The sequence below is a fragment of the Ambystoma mexicanum genome, chromosome 4p (genome assembly GCF_040938575.1).
Source record: "Ambystoma mexicanum isolate Mex_15411 chromosome 4p, UKY_AmexF1_1, whole genome shotgun sequence".
NCBI classification, from domain to species: Eukaryota; Metazoa; Chordata; class Amphibia; order Caudata; family Ambystomatidae; genus Ambystoma; species Ambystoma mexicanum.
This window is the reverse complement of record NC_090927.1, coordinates 784,037,865-784,050,746: the sequence shown is the minus strand read 5'-3', so window position 1 is coordinate 784,050,746 and position 12,882 is coordinate 784,037,865. Positions and strand designations below refer to the sequence as shown.

The 12,882-nt window shown below is 54.4% G+C and overlaps 15 non-coding genes across 15 annotated transcripts; all 15 read right to left on the bottom strand.

Moving 5' to 3' along the window:
* Window positions 1–392: 392 nt before the first annotated feature.
* On the bottom strand, window positions 393–583 carry LOC138460196 (U2 spliceosomal RNA). The gene has a single exon (XR_011262965.1). It is a non-coding gene; the product is annotated as a U2 spliceosomal RNA (small nuclear RNA).
* A 637-nt stretch (window positions 584–1,220) lies between these two features.
* LOC138460195 (U2 spliceosomal RNA) lies at window positions 1,221–1,411 on the bottom strand. Its single transcript, XR_011262963.1, has one exon. It is a non-coding gene; the product is annotated as a U2 spliceosomal RNA (small nuclear RNA).
* A 637-nt stretch (window positions 1,412–2,048) lies between these two features.
* LOC138460194 (U2 spliceosomal RNA) lies at window positions 2,049–2,239 on the bottom strand. Its single transcript, XR_011262962.1, has one exon. It is a non-coding gene; the product is annotated as a U2 spliceosomal RNA (small nuclear RNA).
* A 637-nt stretch (window positions 2,240–2,876) lies between these two features.
* On the bottom strand, window positions 2,877–3,067 carry LOC138460193 (U2 spliceosomal RNA). The gene has a single exon (XR_011262961.1). It is a non-coding gene; the product is annotated as a U2 spliceosomal RNA (small nuclear RNA).
* A 637-nt stretch (window positions 3,068–3,704) lies between these two features.
* LOC138460192 (U2 spliceosomal RNA) lies at window positions 3,705–3,895 on the bottom strand. Its single transcript, XR_011262960.1, has one exon. It is a non-coding gene; the product is annotated as a U2 spliceosomal RNA (small nuclear RNA).
* A 637-nt stretch (window positions 3,896–4,532) lies between these two features.
* Window positions 4,533–4,723, bottom strand: LOC138460190 (U2 spliceosomal RNA). The gene has a single exon (XR_011262959.1). It is a non-coding gene; the product is annotated as a U2 spliceosomal RNA (small nuclear RNA).
* A 637-nt stretch (window positions 4,724–5,360) lies between these two features.
* On the bottom strand, window positions 5,361–5,551 carry LOC138460189 (U2 spliceosomal RNA). The gene has a single exon (XR_011262958.1). It is a non-coding gene; the product is annotated as a U2 spliceosomal RNA (small nuclear RNA).
* A 637-nt stretch (window positions 5,552–6,188) lies between these two features.
* On the bottom strand, window positions 6,189–6,379 carry LOC138460187 (U2 spliceosomal RNA). The gene has a single exon (XR_011262956.1). It is a non-coding gene; the product is annotated as a U2 spliceosomal RNA (small nuclear RNA).
* A 637-nt stretch (window positions 6,380–7,016) lies between these two features.
* Window positions 7,017–7,207, bottom strand: LOC138460186 (U2 spliceosomal RNA). Its single transcript, XR_011262955.1, has one exon. It is a non-coding gene; the product is annotated as a U2 spliceosomal RNA (small nuclear RNA).
* Window positions 7,208–7,842: 635 nt separating this feature from the next.
* LOC138460185 (U2 spliceosomal RNA) lies at window positions 7,843–8,033 on the bottom strand. Its single transcript, XR_011262954.1, has one exon. It is a non-coding gene; the product is annotated as a U2 spliceosomal RNA (small nuclear RNA).
* A 637-nt stretch (window positions 8,034–8,670) lies between these two features.
* On the bottom strand, window positions 8,671–8,861 carry LOC138460184 (U2 spliceosomal RNA). Its single transcript, XR_011262952.1, has one exon. It is a non-coding gene; the product is annotated as a U2 spliceosomal RNA (small nuclear RNA).
* A 637-nt stretch (window positions 8,862–9,498) lies between these two features.
* LOC138460183 (U2 spliceosomal RNA) lies at window positions 9,499–9,689 on the bottom strand. Its single transcript, XR_011262951.1, has one exon. It is a non-coding gene; the product is annotated as a U2 spliceosomal RNA (small nuclear RNA).
* Window positions 9,690–10,326: 637 nt separating this feature from the next.
* On the bottom strand, window positions 10,327–10,517 carry LOC138460182 (U2 spliceosomal RNA). Its single transcript, XR_011262950.1, has one exon. It is a non-coding gene; the product is annotated as a U2 spliceosomal RNA (small nuclear RNA).
* A 637-nt stretch (window positions 10,518–11,154) lies between these two features.
* LOC138460181 (U2 spliceosomal RNA) lies at window positions 11,155–11,345 on the bottom strand. Its single transcript, XR_011262949.1, has one exon. It is a non-coding gene; the product is annotated as a U2 spliceosomal RNA (small nuclear RNA).
* A 637-nt stretch (window positions 11,346–11,982) lies between these two features.
* Window positions 11,983–12,173, bottom strand: LOC138460179 (U2 spliceosomal RNA). Its single transcript, XR_011262948.1, has one exon. It is a non-coding gene; the product is annotated as a U2 spliceosomal RNA (small nuclear RNA).
* Between the last annotated feature and the right edge of the window lie 709 nt (window positions 12,174–12,882).

The following is a 12,882-nucleotide window of genomic DNA, read 5'->3' as shown; positions in this document are numbered from 1 at the left end:
AGATAAGGCTTGGCCGTTCGTGGCCGTTCGGGGCCGGCAGGGGCGAGGAAGGAAGGAAGGAAGGAAGCAGGGCAAGGACAGTGTCCCCCATGCTCTCCTCCTCCTCCGGCTGGCTGGCTGGCTGGCTGGCTGGCTGGCTGGCTGGCTGGCTGGCTGGCGGCTCCCCTGAAAAAGGAGCCAAACGGCAGACTTTTTTCCTTCCGACAACTTGCTCCAAGACACGGAATGTTCAACAGGACATCTAAACAAAAAAGAAGGAAGAAAGGGAAAAAAAAAAATAAATAAATAAAAAAAATAATTTGCATAAGTACAGATATATTTTGCCGTGTGTGCTCTTCTTTTTCAAGAATCGCCCAAGTCTTTCTTTTTGACAGCTTTGTTTTCCCCGAGTGGGGAAGTGCACCAGTCCTGGAGGTACTGCAATACCAGGTTGATGCGTGGAGTGGACAGAGCAAGCTCCCATTCCATCTCCCTGTTCCAAAAATCAATTTAATATATGGTCCCCAGATAGAGGACGTATCAGATATTAAACTGATAAGAACAGATACTACACTTGATCTTAGCCAAAAGGCCGAGAAGCGATGCCCCGAAAGGGTCCGTCGGAAAGAGCGCTGCTCGGCAGCTCCCCCGCTGACTCGGAGTCGCCCTCTGCCGTAGACTCCCAGGCACCTCGGAGGCGGCCGGGCCTAGCGTGCGTTTGCATGAAAGACCAGCAGCCCCGGGTCCGTTTTTGCATGGCTCCGCCCCCACATCTCCAGCAGCCTCGCTGCCAGGGCCCAAAGTCACCCCGAGCTGCCCGGGGGGCAGGCTCCTCCGAGCGCCCACCTTAGATAAGGCTTGGCCGTTCGTGGCCGTTCGGGGCCGGCAGGGGCGAGGAAGGAAGGAAGGAAGGAAGCAGGGCAAGGACAGTGTCCCCCATGCTCTCCTCCTCCTCCGGCTGGCTGGCTGGCTGGCTGGCTGGCTGGCTGGCTGGCTGGCTGGCTGGCGGCTCCCCTGAAAAAGGAGCCAAACGGCAGACTTTTTTCCTTCCGACAACTTGCTCCAAGACACGGAATGTTCAACAGGACATCTAAACAAAAAAGAAGGAAGAAAGGGAAAAAAAAAAATAAATAAATAAAAAAAATAATTTGCATAAGTACAGATATATTTTGCCGTGTGTGCTCTTCTTTTTCAAGAATCGCCCAAGTCTTTCTTTTTGACAGCTTTGTTTTCCCCGAGTGGGGAAGTGCACCAGTCCTGGAGGTACTGCAATACCAGGTTGATGCGTGGAGTGGACAGAGCAAGCTCCCATTCCATCTCCCTGTTCCAAAAATCAATTTAATATATGGTCCCCAGATAGAGGACGTATCAGATATTAAACTGATAAGAACAGATACTACACTTGATCTTAGCCAAAAGGCCGAGAAGCGATGCCCCGAAAGGGTCCGTCGGAAAGAGCGCTGCTCGGCAGCTCCCCCGCTGACTCGGAGTCGCCCTCTGCCGTAGACTCCCAGGCACCTCGGAGGCGGCCGGGCCTAGCGTGCGTTTGCATGAAAGACCAGCAGCCCCGGGTCCGTTTTTGCATGGCTCCGCCCCCACATCTCCAGCAGCCTCGCTGCCAGGGCCCAAAGTCACCCCGAGCTGCCCGGGGGGCAGGCTCCTCCGAGCGCCCACCTTAGATAAGGCTTGGCCGTTCGTGGCCGTTCGGGGCCGGCAGGGGCGAGGAAGGAAGGAAGGAAGGAAGCAGGGCAAGGACAGTGTCCCCCATGCTCTCCTCCTCCTCCGGCTGGCTGGCTGGCTGGCTGGCTGGCTGGCTGGCTGGCTGGCTGGCTGGCGGCTCCCCTGAAAAAGGAGCCAAACGGCAGACTTTTTTCCTTCCGACAACTTGCTCCAAGACACGGAATGTTCAACAGGACATCTAAACAAAAAAGAAGGAAGAAAGGGAAAAAAAAAAATAAATAAATAAAAAAAATAATTTGCATAAGTACAGATATATTTTGCCGTGTGTGCTCTTCTTTTTCAAGAATCGCCCAAGTCTTTCTTTTTGACAGCTTTGTTTTCCCCGAGTGGGGAAGTGCACCAGTCCTGGAGGTACTGCAATACCAGGTTGATGCGTGGAGTGGACAGAGCAAGCTCCCATTCCATCTCCCTGTTCCAAAAATCAATTTAATATATGGTCCCCAGATAGAGGACGTATCAGATATTAAACTGATAAGAACAGATACTACACTTGATCTTAGCCAAAAGGCCGAGAAGCGATGCCCCGAAAGGGTCCGTCGGAAAGAGCGCTGCTCGGCAGCTCCCCCGCTGACTCGGAGTCGCCCTCTGCCGTAGACTCCCAGGCACCTCGGAGGCGGCCGGGCCTAGCGTGCGTTTGCATGAAAGACCAGCAGCCCCGGGTCCGTTTTTGCATGGCTCCGCCCCCACATCTCCAGCAGCCTCGCTGCCAGGGCCCAAAGTCACCCCGAGCTGCCCGGGGGGCAGGCTCCTCCGAGCGCCCACCTTAGATAAGGCTTGGCCGTTCGTGGCCGTTCGGGGCCGGCAGGGGCGAGGAAGGAAGGAAGGAAGGAAGCAGGGCAAGGACAGTGTCCCCCATGCTCTCCTCCTCCTCCGGCTGGCTGGCTGGCTGGCTGGCTGGCTGGCTGGCTGGCTGGCTGGCTGGCGGCTCCCCTGAAAAAGGAGCCAAACGGCAGACTTTTTTCCTTCCGACAACTTGCTCCAAGACACGGAATGTTCAACAGGACATCTAAACAAAAAAGAAGGAAGAAAGGGAAAAAAAAAAATAAATAAATAAAAAAAATAATTTGCATAAGTACAGATATATTTTGCCGTGTGTGCTCTTCTTTTTCAAGAATCGCCCAAGTCTTTCTTTTTGACAGCTTTGTTTTCCCCGAGTGGGGAAGTGCACCAGTCCTGGAGGTACTGCAATACCAGGTTGATGCGTGGAGTGGACAGAGCAAGCTCCCATTCCATCTCCCTGTTCCAAAAATCAATTTAATATATGGTCCCCAGATAGAGGACGTATCAGATATTAAACTGATAAGAACAGATACTACACTTGATCTTAGCCAAAAGGCCGAGAAGCGATGCCCCGAAAGGGTCCGTCGGAAAGAGCGCTGCTCGGCAGCTCCCCCGCTGACTCGGAGTCGCCCTCTGCCGTAGACTCCCAGGCACCTCGGAGGCGGCCGGGCCTAGCGTGCGTTTGCATGAAAGACCAGCAGCCCCGGGTCCGTTTTTGCATGGCTCCGCCCCCACATCTCCAGCAGCCTCGCTGCCAGGGCCCAAAGTCACCCCGAGCTGCCCGGGGGGCAGGCTCCTCCGAGCGCCCACCTTAGATAAGGCTTGGCCGTTCGTGGCCGTTCGGGGCCGGCAGGGGCGAGGAAGGAAGGAAGGAAGGAAGCAGGGCAAGGACAGTGTCCCCCATGCTCTCCTCCTCCTCCGGCTGGCTGGCTGGCTGGCTGGCTGGCTGGCTGGCTGGCTGGCTGGCTGGCGGCTCCCCTGAAAAAGGAGCCAAACGGCAGACTTTTTTCCTTCCGACAACTTGCTCCAAGACACGGAATGTTCAACAGGACATCTAAACAAAAAAGAAGGAAGAAAGGGAAAAAAAAAAATAAATAAATAAAAAAAATAATTTGCATAAGTACAGATATATTTTGCCGTGTGTGCTCTTCTTTTTCAAGAATCGCCCAAGTCTTTCTTTTTGACAGCTTTGTTTTCCCCGAGTGGGGAAGTGCACCAGTCCTGGAGGTACTGCAATACCAGGTTGATGCGTGGAGTGGACAGAGCAAGCTCCCATTCCATCTCCCTGTTCCAAAAATCAATTTAATATATGGTCCCCAGATAGAGGACGTATCAGATATTAAACTGATAAGAACAGATACTACACTTGATCTTAGCCAAAAGGCCGAGAAGCGATGCCCCGAAAGGGTCCGTCGGAAAGAGCGCTGCTCGGCAGCTCCCCCGCTGACTCGGAGTCGCCCTCTGCCGTAGACTCCCAGGCACCTCGGAGGCGGCCGGGCCTAGCGTGCGTTTGCATGAAAGACCAGCAGCCCCGGGTCCGTTTTTGCATGGCTCCGCCCCCACATCTCCAGCAGCCTCGCTGCCAGGGCCCAAAGTCACCCCGAGCTGCCCGGGGGGCAGGCTCCTCCGAGCGCCCACCTTAGATAAGGCTTGGCCGTTCGTGGCCGTTCGGGGCCGGCAGGGGCGAGGAAGGAAGGAAGGAAGGAAGCAGGGCAAGGACAGTGTCCCCCATGCTCTCCTCCTCCTCCGGCTGGCTGGCTGGCTGGCTGGCTGGCTGGCTGGCTGGCTGGCTGGCTGGCGGCTCCCCTGAAAAAGGAGCCAAACGGCAGACTTTTTTCCTTCCGACAACTTGCTCCAAGACACGGAATGTTCAACAGGACATCTAAACAAAAAAGAAGGAAGAAAGGGAAAAAAAAAAATAAATAAATAAAAAAAATAATTTGCATAAGTACAGATATATTTTGCCGTGTGTGCTCTTCTTTTTCAAGAATCGCCCAAGTCTTTCTTTTTGACAGCTTTGTTTTCCCCGAGTGGGGAAGTGCACCAGTCCTGGAGGTACTGCAATACCAGGTTGATGCGTGGAGTGGACAGAGCAAGCTCCCATTCCATCTCCCTGTTCCAAAAATCAATTTAATATATGGTCCCCAGATAGAGGACGTATCAGATATTAAACTGATAAGAACAGATACTACACTTGATCTTAGCCAAAAGGCCGAGAAGCGATGCCCCGAAAGGGTCCGTCGGAAAGAGCGCTGCTCGGCAGCTCCCCCGCTGACTCGGAGTCGCCCTCTGCCGTAGACTCCCAGGCACCTCGGAGGCGGCCGGGCCTAGCGTGCGTTTGCATGAAAGACCAGCAGCCCCGGGTCCGTTTTTGCATGGCTCCGCCCCCACATCTCCAGCAGCCTCGCTGCCAGGGCCCAAAGTCACCCCGAGCTGCCCGGGGGGCAGGCTCCTCCGAGCGCCCACCTTAGATAAGGCTTGGCCGTTCGTGGCCGTTCGGGGCCGGCAGGGGCGAGGAAGGAAGGAAGGAAGGAAGCAGGGCAAGGACAGTGTCCCCCATGCTCTCCTCCTCCTCCGGCTGGCTGGCTGGCTGGCTGGCTGGCTGGCTGGCTGGCTGGCTGGCTGGCGGCTCCCCTGAAAAAGGAGCCAAACGGCAGACTTTTTTCCTTCCGACAACTTGCTCCAAGACACGGAATGTTCAACAGGACATCTAAACAAAAAAGAAGGAAGAAAGGGAAAAAAAAAAATAAATAAATAAAAAAAATAATTTGCATAAGTACAGATATATTTTGCCGTGTGTGCTCTTCTTTTTCAAGAATCGCCCAAGTCTTTCTTTTTGACAGCTTTGTTTTCCCCGAGTGGGGAAGTGCACCAGTCCTGGAGGTACTGCAATACCAGGTTGATGCGTGGAGTGGACAGAGCAAGCTCCCATTCCATCTCCCTGTTCCAAAAATCAATTTAATATATGGTCCCCAGATAGAGGACGTATCAGATATTAAACTGATAAGAACAGATACTACACTTGATCTTAGCCAAAAGGCCGAGAAGCGATGCCCCGAAAGGGTCCGTCGGAAAGAGCGCTGCTCGGCAGCTCCCCCGCTGACTCGGAGTCGCCCTCTGCCGTAGACTCCCAGGCACCTCGGAGGCGGCCGGGCCTAGCGTGCGTTTGCATGAAAGACCAGCAGCCCCGGGTCCGTTTTTGCATGGCTCCGCCCCCACATCTCCAGCAGCCTCGCTGCCAGGGCCCAAAGTCACCCCGAGCTGCCCGGGGGGCAGGCTCCTCCGAGCGCCCACCTTAGATAAGGCTTGGCCGTTCGTGGCCGTTCGGGGCCGGCAGGGGCGAGGAAGGAAGGAAGGAAGGAAGCAGGGCAAGGACAGTGTCCCCCATGCTCTCCTCCTCCTCCGGCTGGCTGGCTGGCTGGCTGGCTGGCTGGCTGGCTGGCTGGCTGGCTGGCGGCTCCCCTGAAAAAGGAGCCAAACGGCAGACTTTTTTCCTTCCGACAACTTGCTCCAAGACACGGAATGTTCAACAGGACATCTAAACAAAAAAGAAGGAAGAAAGGGAAAAAAAAAAATAAATAAATAAAAAAAATAATTTGCATAAGTACAGATATATTTTGCCGTGTGTGCTCTTCTTTTTCAAGAATCGCCCAAGTCTTTCTTTTTGACAGCTTTGTTTTCCCCGAGTGGGGAAGTGCACCAGTCCTGGAGGTACTGCAATACCAGGTTGATGCGTGGAGTGGACAGAGCAAGCTCCCATTCCATCTCCCTGTTCCAAAAATCAATTTAATATATGGTCCCCAGATAGAGGACGTATCAGATATTAAACTGATAAGAACAGATACTACACTTGATCTTAGCCAAAAGGCCGAGAAGCGATGCCCCGAAAGGGTCCGTCGGAAAGAGCGCTGCTCGGCAGCTCCCCCGCTGACTCGGAGTCGCCCTCTGCCGTAGACTCCCAGGCACCTCGGAGGCGGCCGGGCCTAGCGTGCGTTTGCATGAAAGACCAGCAGCCCCGGGTCCGTTTTTGCATGGCTCCGCCCCCACATCTCCAGCAGCCTCGCTGCCAGGGCCCAAAGTCACCCCGAGCTGCCCGGGGGGCAGGCTCCTCCGAGCGCCCACCTTAGATAAGGCTTGGCCGTTCGTGGCCGTTCGGGGCCGGCAGGGGCGAGGAAGGAAGGAAGGAAGGAAGCAGGGCAAGGACAGTGTCCCCCATGCTCTCCTCCTCCTCCGGCTGGCTGGCTGGCTGGCTGGCTGGCTGGCTGGCTGGCTGGCTGGCTGGCGGCTCCCCTGAAAAAGGAGCCAAACGGCAGACTTTTTTCCTTCCGACAACTTGCTCCAAGACACGGAATGTTCAACAGGACATCTAAACAAAAAAGAAGGAAGAAAGGGAAAAAAAAAAATAAATAAATAAAAAAAATAATTTGCATAAGTACAGATATATTTTGCCGTGTGTGCTCTTCTTTTTCAAGAATCGCCCAAGTCTTTCTTTTTGACAGCTTTGTTTTCCCCGAGTGGGGAAGTGCACCAGTCCTGGAGGTACTGCAATACCAGGTTGATGCGTGGAGTGGACAGAGCAAGCTCCCATTCCATCTCCCTGTTCCAAAAATCAATTTAATATATGGTCCCCAGATAGAGGACGTATCAGATATTAAACTGATAAGAACAGATACTACACTTGATCTTAGCCAAAAGGCCGAGAAGCGATGCCCCGAAAGGGTCCGTCGGAAAGAGCGCTGCTCGGCAGCTCCCCCGCTGACTCGGAGTCGCCCTCTGCCGTAGACTCCCAGGCACCTCGGAGGCGGCCGGGCCTAGCGTGCGTTTGCATGAAAGACCAGCAGCCCCGGGTCCGTTTTTGCATGGCTCCGCCCCCACATCTCCAGCAGCCTCGCTGCCAGGGCCCAAAGTCACCCCGAGCTGCCCGGGGGGCAGGCTCCTCCGAGCGCCCACCTTAGATAAGGCTTGGCCGTTCGTGGCCGTTCGGGGCCGGCAGGGGCGAGGAAGGAAGGAAGGAAGGAAGCAGGGCAAGGACAGTGTCCCCCATGCTCTCCTCCTCCTCCGGCTGGCTGGCTGGCTGGCTGGCTGGCTGGCTGGCTGGCTGGCTGGCTGGCGTCCCCTGAAAAAGGAGCCAAACGGCAGACTTTTTTCCTTCCGACAACTTGCTCCAAGACACGGAATGTTCAACAGGACATCTAAACAAAAAAGAAGGAAGAAAGGGAAAAAAAAAAATAAATAAATAAAAAAAATAATTTGCATAAGTACAGATATATTTTGCCGTGTGTGCTCTTCTTTTTCAAGAATCGCCCAAGTCTTTCTTTTTGACAGCTTTGTTTTCCCCGAGTGGGGAAGTGCACCAGTCCTGGAGGTACTGCAATACCAGGTTGATGCGTGGAGTGGACAGAGCAAGCTCCCATTCCATCTCCCTGTTCCAAAAATCAATTTAATATATGGTCCCCAGATAGAGGACGTATCAGATATTAAACTGATAAGAACAGATACTACACTTGATCTTAGCCAAAAGGCCGAGAAGCGATGCCCCGAAAGGGTCCGTCGGAAAGAGCGCTGCTCGGCAGCTCCCCCGCTGACTCGGAGTCGCCCTCTGCCGTAGACTCCCAGGCACCTCGGAGGCGGCCGGGCCTAGCGTGCGTTTGCATGAAAGACCAGCAGCCCCGGGTCCGTTTTTGCATGGCTCCGCCCCCACATCTCCAGCAGCCTCGCTGCCAGGGCCCAAAGTCACCCCGAGCTGCCCGGGGGGCAGGCTCCTCCGAGCGCCCACCTTAGATAAGGCTTGGCCGTTCGTGGCCGTTCGGGGCCGGCAGGGGCGAGGAAGGAAGGAAGGAAGGAAGCAGGGCAAGGACAGTGTCCCCCATGCTCTCCTCCTCCTCCGGCTGGCTGGCTGGCTGGCTGGCTGGCTGGCTGGCTGGCTGGCTGGCTGGCGGCTCCCCTGAAAAAGGAGCCAAACGGCAGACTTTTTTCCTTCCGACAACTTGCTCCAAGACACGGAATGTTCAACAGGACATCTAAACAAAAAAGAAGGAAGAAAGGGAAAAAAAAAAATAAATAAATAAAAAAAATAATTTGCATAAGTACAGATATATTTTGCCGTGTGTGCTCTTCTTTTTCAAGAATCGCCCAAGTCTTTCTTTTTGACAGCTTTGTTTTCCCCGAGTGGGGAAGTGCACCAGTCCTGGAGGTACTGCAATACCAGGTTGATGCGTGGAGTGGACAGAGCAAGCTCCCATTCCATCTCCCTGTTCCAAAAATCAATTTAATATATGGTCCCCAGATAGAGGACGTATCAGATATTAAACTGATAAGAACAGATACTACACTTGATCTTAGCCAAAAGGCCGAGAAGCGATGCCCCGAAAGGGTCCGTCGGAAAGAGCGCTGCTCGGCAGCTCCCCCGCTGACTCGGAGTCGCCCTCTGCCGTAGACTCCCAGGCACCTCGGAGGCGGCCGGGCCTAGCGTGCGTTTGCATGAAAGACCAGCAGCCCCGGGTCCGTTTTTGCATGGCTCCGCCCCCACATCTCCAGCAGCCTCGCTGCCAGGGCCCAAAGTCACCCCGAGCTGCCCGGGGGGCAGGCTCCTCCGAGCGCCCACCTTAGATAAGGCTTGGCCGTTCGTGGCCGTTCGGGGCCGGCAGGGGCGAGGAAGGAAGGAAGGAAGGAAGCAGGGCAAGGACAGTGTCCCCCATGCTCTCCTCCTCCTCCGGCTGGCTGGCTGGCTGGCTGGCTGGCTGGCTGGCTGGCTGGCTGGCTGGCGGCTCCCCTGAAAAAGGAGCCAAACGGCAGACTTTTTTCCTTCCGACAACTTGCTCCAAGACACGGAATGTTCAACAGGACATCTAAACAAAAAAGAAGGAAGAAAGGGAAAAAAAAAAATAAATAAATAAAAAAAATAATTTGCATAAGTACAGATATATTTTGCCGTGTGTGCTCTTCTTTTTCAAGAATCGCCCAAGTCTTTCTTTTTGACAGCTTTGTTTTCCCCGAGTGGGGAAGTGCACCAGTCCTGGAGGTACTGCAATACCAGGTTGATGCGTGGAGTGGACAGAGCAAGCTCCCATTCCATCTCCCTGTTCCAAAAATCAATTTAATATATGGTCCCCAGATAGAGGACGTATCAGATATTAAACTGATAAGAACAGATACTACACTTGATCTTAGCCAAAAGGCCGAGAAGCGATGCCCCGAAAGGGTCCGTCGGAAAGAGCGCTGCTCGGCAGCTCCCCCGCTGACTCGGAGTCGCCCTCTGCCGTAGACTCCCAGGCACCTCGGAGGCGGCCGGGCCTAGCGTGCGTTTGCATGAAAGACCAGCAGCCCCGGGTCCGTTTTTGCATGGCTCCGCCCCCACATCTCCAGCAGCCTCGCTGCCAGGGCCCAAAGTCACCCCGAGCTGCCCGGGGGGCAGGCTCCTCCGAGCGCCCACCTTAGATAAGGCTTGGCCGTTCGTGGCCGTTCGGGGCCGGCAGGGGCGAGGAAGGAAGGAAGGAAGGAAGCAGGGCAAGGACAGTGTCCCCCATGCTCTCCTCCTCCTCCGGCTGGCTGGCTGGCTGGCTGGCTGGCTGGCTGGCTGGCTGGCTGGCTGGCGGCTCCCCTGAAAAAGGAGCCAAACGGCAGACTTTTTTCCTTCCGACAACTTGCTCCAAGACACGGAATGTTCAACAGGACATCTAAACAAAAAAGAAGGAAGAAAGGGAAAAAAAAAAATAAATAAATAAAAAAAATAATTTGCATAAGTACAGATATATTTTGCCGTGTGTGCTCTTCTTTTTCAAGAATCGCCCAAGTCTTTCTTTTTGACAGCTTTGTTTTCCCCGAGTGGGGAAGTGCACCAGTCCTGGAGGTACTGCAATACCAGGTTGATGCGTGGAGTGGACAGAGCAAGCTCCCATTCCATCTCCCTGTTCCAAAAATCAATTTAATATATGGTCCCCAGATAGAGGACGTATCAGATATTAAACTGATAAGAACAGATACTACACTTGATCTTAGCCAAAAGGCCGAGAAGCGATGCCCCGAAAGGGTCCGTCGGAAAGAGCGCTGCTCGGCAGCTCCCCCGCTGACTCGGAGTCGCCCTCTGCCGTAGACTCCCAGGCACCTCGGAGGCGGCCGGGCCTAGCGTGCGTTTGCATGAAAGACCAGCAGCCCCGGGTCCGTTTTTGCATGGCTCCGCCCCCACATCTCCAGCAGCCTCGCTGCCAGGGCCCAAAGTCACCCCGAGCTGCCCGGGGGGCAGGCTCCTCCGAGCGCCCACCTTAGATAAGGCTTGGCCGTTCGTGGCCGTTCGGGGCCGGCAGGGGCGAGGAAGGAAGGAAGGAAGGAAGCAGGGCAAGGACAGTGTCCCCCATGCTCTCCTCCTCCTCCGGCTGGCTGGCTGGCTGGCTGGCTGGCTGGCTGGCTGGCTGGCTGGCTGGCGGCTCCCCTGAAAAAGGAGCCAAACGGCAGACTTTTTTCCTTCCGACAACTTGCTCCAAGACACGGAATGTTCAACAGGACATCTAAACAAAAAAGAAGGAAGAAAGGGAAAAAAAAAAATAAATAAATAAAAAAAATAATTTGCATAAGTACAGATATATTTTGCCGTGTGTGCTCTTCTTTTTCAAGAATCGCCCAAGTCTTTCTTTTTGACAGCTTTGTTTTCCCCGAGTGGGGAAGTGCACCAGTCCTGGAGGTACTGCAATACCAGGTTGATGCGTGGAGTGGACAGAGCAAGCTCCCATTCCATCTCCCTGTTCCAAAAATCAATTTAATATATGGTCCCCAGATAGAGGACGTATCAGATATTAAACTGATAAGAACAGATACTACACTTGATCTTAGCCAAAAGGCCGAGAAGCGATGCCCCGAAAGGGTCCGTCGGAAAGAGCGCTGCTCGGCAGCTCCCCCGCTGACTCGGAGTCGCCCTCTGCCGTAGACTCCCAGGCACCTCGGAGGCGGCCGGGCCTAGCGTGCGTTTGCATGAAAGACCAGCAGCCCCGGGTCCGTTTTTGCATGGCTCCGCCCCCACATCTCCAGCAGCCTCGCTGCCAGGGCCCAAAGTCACCCCGAGCTGCCCGGGGGGCAGGCTCCTCCGAGCGCCCACCTTAGATAAGGCTTGGCCGTTCGTGGCCGTTCGGGGCCGGCAGGGGCGAGGAAGGAAGGAAGGAAGGAAGCAGGGCAAGGACAGTGTCCCCCATGCTCTCCTCCTCCTCCGGCTGGCTGGCTGGCTGGCTGGCTGGCTGGCTGGCTGGCTGGCTGGCTGGCGGCTCCCCTGAAAAAGGAGCCAAACGGCAGACTTTTTTCCTTCCGACAACTTGCTCCAAGACACGGAATGTTCAACAGGACATCTAAACAAAAAAGAAGGAAGAAAGGGAAAAAAAAAAATAAATAAATAAAAAAAATAATTTGCATAAGTACAGATATATTTTGCCGTGTGTGCTCTTCTTTTTCAAGAATCGCCCAAGTCTTTCTTTTTGACAGCTTTGTTTTCCCCGAGTGGGGAAGTGCACCAGTCCTGGAGGTACTGCAATACCAGGTTGATGCGTGGAGTGGACAGAGCAAGCTCCCATTCCATCTCCCTGTTCCAAAAATCAATTTAATATATGGTCCCCAGATAGAGGACGTATCAGATATTAAACTGATAAGAACAGATACTACACTTGATCTTAGCCAAAAGGCCGAGAAGCGATGCCCCGAAAGGGTCCGTCGGAAAGAGCGCTGCTCGGCAGCTCCCCCGCTGACTCGGAGTCGCCCTCTGCCGTAGACTCCCAGGCACCTCGGAGGCGGCCGGGCCTAGCGTGCGTTTGCATGAAAGACCAGCAGCCCCGGGTCCGTTTTTGCATGGCTCCGCCCCCACATCTCCAGCAGCCTCGCTGCCAGGGCCCAAAGTCACCCCGAGCTGCCCGGGGGGCAGGCTCCTCCGAGCGCCCACCTTAGATAAGGCTTGGCCGTTCGTGGCCGTTCGGGGCCGGCAGGGGCGAGGAAGGAAGGAAGGAAGGAAGCAGGGCAAGGACAGTGTCCCCCATGCTCTCCTCCTCCTCCGGCTGGCTGGCTGGCTGGCTGGCTGGCTGGCTGGCTGGCTGGCTGGCTGGCGGCTCCCCTGAAAAAGGAGCCAAACGGCAGACTTTTTTCCTTCCGACAACTTGCTCCAAGACACGGAATGTTCAACAGGACATCTAAACAAAAAAGAAGGAAGAAAGGGAAAAAAAAAAATAAATAAATAAAAAAAATAATTTGCATAAGTACAGATATATTTTGCCGTGTGTGCTCTTCTTTTTCAAGAATCGCCCAAGTCTTTCTTTTTGACAGCTTTGTTTTCCCCGAGTGGGGAAGTGCACCAGTCCTGGAGGTACTGCAATACCAGGTTGATGCGTGGAGTGGACAGAGCAAGCTCCCATT